The sequence below is a fragment of the Cornus florida genome, unplaced genomic scaffold (assembly GCF_030987335.1).
Source record: "Cornus florida cultivar Cherokee Brave unplaced genomic scaffold, ASM3098733v1 CherokeeBrave_3.0.0_Hap2_Chr06, whole genome shotgun sequence".
In the NCBI taxonomy this organism is placed as follows: domain Eukaryota; kingdom Viridiplantae; phylum Streptophyta; class Magnoliopsida; order Cornales; family Cornaceae; genus Cornus; species Cornus florida.
In genome coordinates, this window is record NW_026775576.1 from 82,357,099 (window position 1) to 82,367,114 (window position 10,016).

Consider the following 10,016-nt stretch of genomic DNA (forward strand, 5'->3'; position numbering starts at 1 on the left):
TATGCACGCATATATATGTATATACGAATAAAGTAGTTTTTCTTTTTATGTGCATGATTATTGGAAATAATATAATGGACATATATATTATCTGACTTGTTTTCACAGGGCTAGCTGAACATGTTTAGTTTAGTTTTTCAAAATTATTTTGTCTTTTTCTTTTATTGTTTAGCTTGATTATGATTATTCTGTCATAAATTTTAATGCATAAATAATATATACATATTTTGAACATAGTTTTCACTTACTAGGATACTGTACATGCGATATGGTCATACTTTAATTATTTTGTTTTCAAAGTGCATGAATAATTGAAAGATACATAATCACATGTATAGAACCCGAGGCCACGTTGTACTAGTAAGTACCAACCAAGGTCACTGGGCCACATATTATTTTATGCCAAATAAAATGTTATTATCATATACCATGAATAGTAATTCCACCGTTACTATATTCATTTAAAGAATTGTTTTAAATGATGCTACTATAATCTGAAGTTGATTATTCTTTTGTTATAATGCATACTTCTGCTTAATAATTCTAATTGTGTTATTTTTTTATTTATAGTCCCTTTTATAATGTCAAATCTTACCTAGCTTGAATTTGTGGCACTTGATATTTCGGACAAAAACTATTTGTTATGGATCATTGATGCCGAGATCCACTTGGATGCCATGAATCTCGGAGAGACAATTAAGGAAGAAAATAATGTGTCCCTGCAGGACTGCGCGAAAACTATGATCTTTCTTCGCCATCACCTCCACGAGGAATTAAAAACAGAGTACCTCACGGTTAAGGATCCACTTACACTGTGGAAAAATTTAAAGGAACAGTATGAGCATCAAAAAACTGTAATCCTTCCAAAAGCTCGTTATGACTAGATCCACCTGCGATTGTAGGATTTTAAAAGTGTAAGTGAGTACAATTCAACCTTGTTTAAAATTAGCCCATAATTGAAATTGTGTAGAGAAAAAATTACTGATGATGATATATTGGAAAAAACATATTCTATATTTCATGTCTCAAATGTGCTCCTGCAACAGCAATATAGAGAACGAAGATTTACAAAATATTCTGAGCTGATTTCTTGTTTGTTGGTGGCTGAACAGAATAATGAACTTTTAATGAAAAAACATTAGTCCCGTCCAACTGGATCTGTACCATTCCCAGAAGCGAATGTGTCCTCATTTCAAGGCCATGGACGTGGACGCGGACGCGCACGCGGACGTCGTGGTGGTTGTGGATATTGTCGCAATAGAAATAATTATCATAATCGTGGTGATCACAATTCTTCATTGGTTCTTAGAAGGAACTCCACACCGTCCCACCAGAAGTGGAATTGAGTTTTTAGCTTAAAGTGATGTCTAACATGTTCAATTAGTTCTAATTCTTGCAAAGATTTGTTTAGAATAATAAGCATGGAATGTATGTGACTATTTGTTAATTGTTTTGAGGTGATTTAGCATGCTTACACGTTTGTATGAAATTGAGTTTATATTTTACATGCTAGTTATGCAAAGTTAATAATAAATGAGAGCTCCATCATGTATTTTATACATTTGTCTTGTATAGTATGTGTGAAAGTTATATGGTTGGGTTGATAAATTAAAGCTCAAGCATTCATGCATTCATTGGGAAAGAGAAGGGGAAAAAAATATTTTTAGAACAAACAAAATTATTTTGGGAAAAATATTTTCTAAAAGTGTTGCGAAAACTAGACGCCTAGGAGGCGCCTAGTGGTCCGTGATGTTAGTGTAGTCTAGAAAGGAATGTAGTTGAGTTAACTAGGCCGGATGCGACGCCTTGGAGGTGCCTTGTGGTCGTAGATAGTTAACCAACCTTCCTTTCGTGACGCCTTGGAGGTGCCTTGGGTCGGATTACATTAACGGTTTGGTTGTTGAAACAAAATTGTTTCGGAAACGGGGAGTAGCATAGACATGACATTGCACTTTATGGTACATGTGGGAAATTTGTGATTGGATGTTATTTATACTATGCTTGTCGTTGTGATTGAGATTATGTTTTCCCCATGGTATGAACTCGTCCCTTTTTATCTATTCTTTGTGTGAGATTCACGAGGATATAAGAAATGTGTCTTAGATACTTCCTACTGAGCTTATGCTCACCCCATTATTTTTTTACATTTTTCAGGACACGGAAAAGAAGTGACGGACGACGATCCATGTGATACCCCCTAATTTCGGAATACGGGTTGATCAAGTCCGCGCACAAAATTAGGGAATATCAAACCAATTATAGTATTTAAACAAGCACGGATTACAAAATGAAATAAAGAATAAAATAAAACGCTGAAGAAATCCAATTAATAGTAAATCCATTAATAACTTCCAACTGGTTACAACTCGGGAATCCCGTAACTCAAGGACCCCTTAACCAAAAGTTACTATTCAGAATTTCAACCAAATAAATACTAATATCAACTGAAACAAAACTAATATCCTACTTTTAAGCAAATAGAAGGAATGGATAAGTCCTCCAGCTGCGGATCCTCAACCTTGAGACTTGACCTTCTAACAACCTGAAAAAAATAAATCGCGGGTTAAACCCTATGAGCAAGTTCTCTCTACCAAGCCTCTGAAAACCAATAAACAGATCATCTTTACCAAAACTATCCCTAATTAAGCTTTAACTTTAATATACGATGCTACCAATATATATAAATACTTATATATATAGTACAAGAATCCTATCTGTTAATAGGGCATTAAATTGTCAAAACCACTCACCAATAATTAATTATTAGTCATCCCTAGACCAAGCCCCCCCTTTTATAATTTTCTCATAAAGTAAACCCCACTCACCTTAACTCCATCCTAAACAGTAATTTAGTCATCTACACATATAGCGATTTAAATATGCACCGGCAAATCAACCATGCCATTTATAAATATATTTATTTATATACTAGCAATTCAACCATGCTTCCTTCAATATATTTACTTTTACAATTAATTAGCAATTCAACCATGCTTCCCATATATGAAATTTATTCATAACCAATAAGGCAGTATATCAAAGCCTTTGGCAACTCATCCATGCCTACAATTCAACCATGTACTAACTTTAAACTTAACTATAGGTATAATTATACATAGACTTCACATGCATATAATAAGCATGTCCTTAATTTAATAACCATGTATCTATTACGATTTTAAATCAACCATACCATACACGAATCAAGTCATACCAAACAAGATTTATAATATTTAATAATCTTACATAATATATATATATACACATATATTTTATAATATATATATATGTGTGTATCATACATTCCATACCAATCGTTGACTATTCAAATTCATATCTACCCTCCTTTCATTGCAAAAATATTTAATTAATTGAATTTATACCACTAAATGCTACTAGGTATCTTAGTAACACTCTGAGGCTCTCTGAACATCAAGAACACACCCTCTAATGATTAATTTTAACCCTAACAAGCTTAAGATAAATACTGGAACTTCACCGGAGTCTCAAGCAACTTTCCAGGACCTCACACGCATCCCCACGCGCCTTCACGCGCCGCCACATACCCCTAGACTACTCCCACGCGCCTCTACGCGCTTCCCCTTACCGGCAGGCGCGTCCACGCGCCTGCACGCGCCCTCACGCGCCTGAGCCACTCTCGGCGCGTGTTGGCAGCTCCTAATTGATTGCTGTTGGTTGATACTTCTCCCTTTGGTGAGCCGCGCCACACTGAATCCATCTTCCAACATTTAATTGTATCAAGCGTTCAGATCATGCATGTGTACTACTCCTCATGGACCGCACTGTACAAGATCATCCTCTACCATCCATCAACTCCATCTATGTACCAAATCAACGTGCACAGCGTCTCCCATGCACACGCTTACACCAGATCATCCCTCGCTTATCAGGACCAATTTATGGTTCTGATTTGGGGCGCACCACAGCTCTGTGAGCCGCGCCTCACGGAATCAACCTCCCTTTTTATTAACTCACCCCGCCGATCCACAGTAGCCTCAATGTATAAACAGTATATATTTTGCCCAGAATTTAATAAAAATAATTCTAAAAAAAAATCAGAAAATATAGAATAATTTCAGAAAAATATAAAACAATTACAGAATATTCCATAAAATTACAGAAAATTCTCATTAATTTCCTAAACCATAATTAACTCTCTTCAAGCTTATAACTTGCTTTTAAAATATATACAACATCTATATATTAAATTTAAAATCCGATAATCCAAAAGTCAAATAAAATAATTTATGCTTTTAATTAATTCTGCTCTAACCATGATTTAATCAAATAGATTTAATTTAATGCTTTGATTAATTCGTTCTATCCATGATGTAAATTAATAAATTTAATTTAAAGTTTTGATACTCAAGGTGAAATATTTATGAGTTCTAAGAGGAAAGATAGAGAAGAACTCGCATTTTCTTTTCCAAATTTGGTTTCCTCTTACGTTCTTTGATCCGGCCTCCTCTTCGCTAGCCCTTCTTCTTCTCTCTCTAATTCTCTTATTTTTCTAACGTGGAAAAACTCCTAACCCTAAAGTCTTATGTGTCTATTTATACACATCCAAAAACCTAAATCCTTTTCCCATTAGGATTATTATCATATAAAATAAATAATATTTATCTTTTAAATAATATATATACATACATATATTTTAATGTAAATATATATATATATATTACCTTCCATATATAACCATTAGTTAAATAAATTATATATACCTATAGATATCAATATATAATTATATTGACATATATACCCCTCCACATGATTTAATAATGAATTAATATACACATGTAATTATATAGGTATAATTATGCAAAGATAATTATTAAATATCCTCACAACCACAGGCCTTTACCAATTAACCCAACAAGGCTTCCTTCAAGCCCAATACCACATCCGTTGGTCCAACTTCCTTTAATCCCAATCCAAATAACTTAAATACCTAACATAATGAAATTAAATAACGTTACACCAACATAAAATCACGCAAATCAAATAAACAATTCACTAACTAGCATTCCACAAATCAAACATCGTATAAATTTAACAAATAAAATTACAAAATATAATTTAATTAAAACAATACAATTTACCTACGCACTTAATTAAATAAAACAAATCACAACTATCAAGCACCTAATTAAATAAAACAAATCATTTAAAAATAATAATAATAATAATATAATATAAATTAATTTAATTAATAAATCCTTTTTAAAATATCGGGGTATTACATTCTTCCCCCCTAACAAAAGGAATTTCGTCCTCGGAATTCACGAATCCATGAAATGAAATTTTGATTATTTGTCCCAAACTTTCATTTTCCCTTATTCCACTGTTTGCCATGTAAGATATCTAATATGTAAATATCTATAATAACATGCTCACAATTGTGTAAATTCCTTAAACACCTAGTGGTGTAATATACTAACAGTCAATGATTTGTATATATATGTATAAATATATATCACCATCATAAGCCAAAACCATCCAGATACTAATGAACATGATGCATTTATACCTACTAAGTCATTTCTACATCTACCTTAAAATAGAAAACATACCCTCAATTCTTCTGAGGTACCCATGCATTACAAGGTGTGGCATTGTACACCATGCCCTGATGCAACTGCTGTATAGGCTGTCCCTGCGGTGGCGGTGGTGCTGGTAAGGCCGGAAATGTCTAAGCCTGCACACGTGAAATCTGTGGAGTAGGTAATGGTTGCCACTGTCCCTGTTGCCCATACTGTTTCTGAGCCAACCCAGGACACCGTTTGGCTGAATGCCCATAATCTCCACACTTATAGCAATGACCCCTAAATATATTTGACTGCCCCTCCTGGTGATTACCCTGTAGCTGTCCCTGTCCAGTCTGAGGTGCTCCAGTTTGCGGAGTGGAAACTCCCTCTCTCTGAACTTCTGAATTACCCTTGTGCCTCTTCCAAGGCTGTTGGCCCTGGAATCTGCCCTTATCATTCTATCGGTTCCCATTATCATTCACTTTCTCAGCTGGCTGATTAGCAAAGTCTTTGCCACCCCGCTTCTCAGCCCTAGTCTGTCTGAAATCCTCATTTAGCTGATAAAGCTGCAAAGCTGCGTCCACCACTTGAGCATAAGTAGTGTAGGCTGGACTACCAGTAATAGCTCTCTTGATAGACCACATCAGTCCTTTGACGAAACTGTTGCGCTTCTTCTCCTCTGTATCCACCTCCTCCGGTGCAAAGAGAGATAAACGTGTGAACTGCTGTTCATACTCCGTCACTGTCATGGTCCCCTGCTGCAGATTAAGAAACTCAGTCTTCATGCCTGCCCTAACTGCATAAGGGAAATACTTTTCTTCAAAGCGTGCACTGAACTCATCATAAGTCAATGCCATCCTCTCCTCTATGGTGGTAACTGACTCCCACCACTGCAGTGCATCCCCAACTAGCTTAAAGGTAGCAAGCATCTGCTTCTGAACCTCCGTGCACTAAACTAAGCGAAGATGTCGCTCAATGTCCTGTTTCCACTGGTGAGCTGCTCTCGCATCGGTGGAGCCCGTGAACTCAGGTGGACTCCCTTTTGTGAAAGAACTCCTGGCCTTCTCCCAAGTATCAGTCTGAACAACCGGTGCTGGTAACGGTGTCGGCTGTACCTGAGGCTGATTTCGAAGTACAGCTGCTACCCCAGCTTCTATAGCCCGAGCAATGAGGTCATTGATGTGAGGAGGATACTCTGGATCCCTGCCCTGAGCCGGAGCCTGCTGAACTTCCTCTTGCTCCTCCTGAAGCTGACCCTCATCCTGAAACCCAAGTCGTTGTTGCTCTTCCTCCATTTGCTGACGTTGCAGGTGTTCTTGCTGCCTAAGTGCAGCTCTCCTCTGTCGACGGTTCAGATTCTGTCCTCTTCCAGTGTTAACCATGCTGTTAACATAGAACGACAGACATCAGTACGATTTTAACGGACCGTAAAGGAATACAATGTATTCTAAACTTAAGCTCTAAAGAAAAGAGTACACAAAGCGGAATTCACATAACGAAAGACACCCTAGGGACACTTGAACCTGGAGTGCTCTGATATCAACTGTGATACCCCCTAATTTTGGAACACGGGTTGATCAAGTCCGCGCACAAAATTAGGGAATATCAAACCAATTATAGTATTTAAACAAGCACGGATTACAAAATGAAATAAAGAATAAAATAAAACGCTGAAGAAATCCAATTAATAGTAAATCCATTAATAACTTCCAACTGGTTACAACTCGGGAATCCCGTAACTCAAGGACCCCTTAACCAAAAGTTACTATTCAGAATTTCAACCAAATAAATACTAATATCAACTGAAACAAAACTAATATCCTACTTTTAAGCAAATAGAAGGAATGGATAAGTCCTCCAGCTGCGGATCCTCAACCTTGAGACTTGACCTTCTAACAACCTGAAAAAAATAAATCGCGGGTTAAACCCTATGAGCAAGTTCTCTCTACCAAGCCTCTGAAAACCAATAAACAGATCATCTTTACCAAAACTATCCCTAATTAAGCTTTAACTTTAATATACGATGCTACCAATATATATAAATACTTATATATATAGTACAAGAATCCTATCTGTTAATAGGGCATTAAATTGTCAAAACCACTCACCAATAATTAATTATTAGTCATCCCTAGACCAAGCCCCCCCTTTTATAATTTTCTCATAAAGTAAACCCCACTCACCTTAACTCCATCCTAAACAGTAATTTAGTCATCTACACATATAGCGATTTAAATATGCACCGGCAAATCAACCATGCCATTTATAAATATATTTATTTATATACTAGCAATTCAACCATGCTTCCTTCAATATATTTACTTTTACAATTAATTAGCAATTCAACCATGCTTCCCATATATGAAATTTATTCATAACCAATAAGGCAGTATATCAAAGCCTTTGGCAACTCATCCATGCCTACAATTCAACCATGTACTAACTTTAAACTTAACTATAGGTATAATTATACATAGACTTCACATGCATATAATAAGCATGTCCTTAATTTAATAACCGTGTATCTATTACGATTTTAAATCAACCATACCATACACGAATCAAGTCATACCAAACAAGATTTATAATATTTAATAATCTTACATAATATATATATACACATATATTTTATAATATATATATATGTGTGTATCATACATTCCATACCAATCGTTGACTATTTAAATTCATATCTACCCTCCTTTCATTGTAAAAATATTTAATTAATTGAATTTATACCACTAAATGCTACTAGGTATCTTAGTAACACTCTGAGGCTCTCAGAACATCAAGAACACACCCTCTAATGATTAATTTTAACCCTAACAAGCTTAAGATAAATACTGGAACTTCACCGGAGTCTCAAGCAACTTTCCAGGACCTCACACGCATCCCCACGCGCCTTCACGCGCCGCCACATACCCCTAGACTACTCCCACGCGCCTCTACGCGCTTCCCCTTACCGGCAGGCGCGTCCACGCGCCTGCACGCGCCCTCACGCGCCTGAGCCACTCTCGGCGTGTGTTGGCAGCTCCTAATTGGTTGCTGTTGGTTGATACTTCTCCCTTTGGTGAGCCGCGCCACACTGAATCCATCTTCCAACATTTAATTGTATCAAGCGTTCAGATCATGCATGTGTACTACTCCTCATGGACCGTACTGTACAAGATTATCCTCTACCATCCATCAACTCCATCTATGTACCAAATCAACGTGCACAGCGTCTCCCATGCACACGCTTACACCAGATCATCCCTCGCTTATCAGGACCAATTTATGGTCCTGATTTGGGGCGCACCACAGCTCTGTGAGCCGCGCCTCACGGAATCAACCTCCCTTTTTATTAACTCACCCCGCCGATCCACAATAGCCTCAATGTATAAACAGTATACATTTTGCCCAGAATTTAATAAAAATAATTCTAAAAAAAAATCAGAAAATATAGAATAATTTCAGAAAAATATAAAACAATTACAGAATATTCCATAAAATTACAGAAAATTCTCATTAATTTCCTAAACCCTAATTAACTCTCTTCAAGCTTATAACTTGCTTTTAAAATATATACAACATCTATATATTAAATTTAAAATCCGATAATCCAAAAGTCAAATAAAATAATTTATGCTTTTAATTAATTCTGCTCTAACCATGATTTAATCAAATAGATTTAATTTAATGCTTTGATTAATTCGTTCTATCCATGATGTAAATTAATAAATTTAATTTAAAGTTTTGATACTCAAGGTGAAATATTTATGAGTTCTAAGAGGAAAGATAGAGAAGAACTCGCCTTTTCTTTTCCAAATTTGGTTTCCTCTTACGTTCTTTGATCCGGCCTCCTCTTCGCTAGCCCTTCTTCTTCTCTCTCTAATTCTCTTATTTTTCTAACGTGGAAAAACTCCAAACCCTAAAGTCTTATGTGTCTATTTATACACATCCAAAAACCTAAATCCTTTTCCCATTAGGATTATTATCATATAAAATAAATAATATTTATCTTTTAAATAATATATATACATACATATATTTTAATGTAAATATATATATATATTACCTTCCATATATAACCATTAGTTAAATAAATTATATATACCTATAGATATCAATATATAATTATATTGACATATATACCCCTCCACATGATTTAATAATGAATTAATATACACATGTAATTATATAGGTATAATTATGCAAAGATAATTATTAAATATCCTCACAACCACGGGCCTTTACCAATTAACCCAACAAGGCTTCCTTCAAGCCCAATACCACATCCGTTGGTCCAACTTCCTTTAATCCCAATCCAAATAACTTAAATACCTAACATAATGAAATTAAATAAAGTTACACCAACATAAAATCACGCAAATCAAATAAACAATTCACTAACTAGCATTCCACAAATCAAACACCGTATAAATTTAACAAATAAAATTACAAAATATAATTTAATTAAAACAATACAAT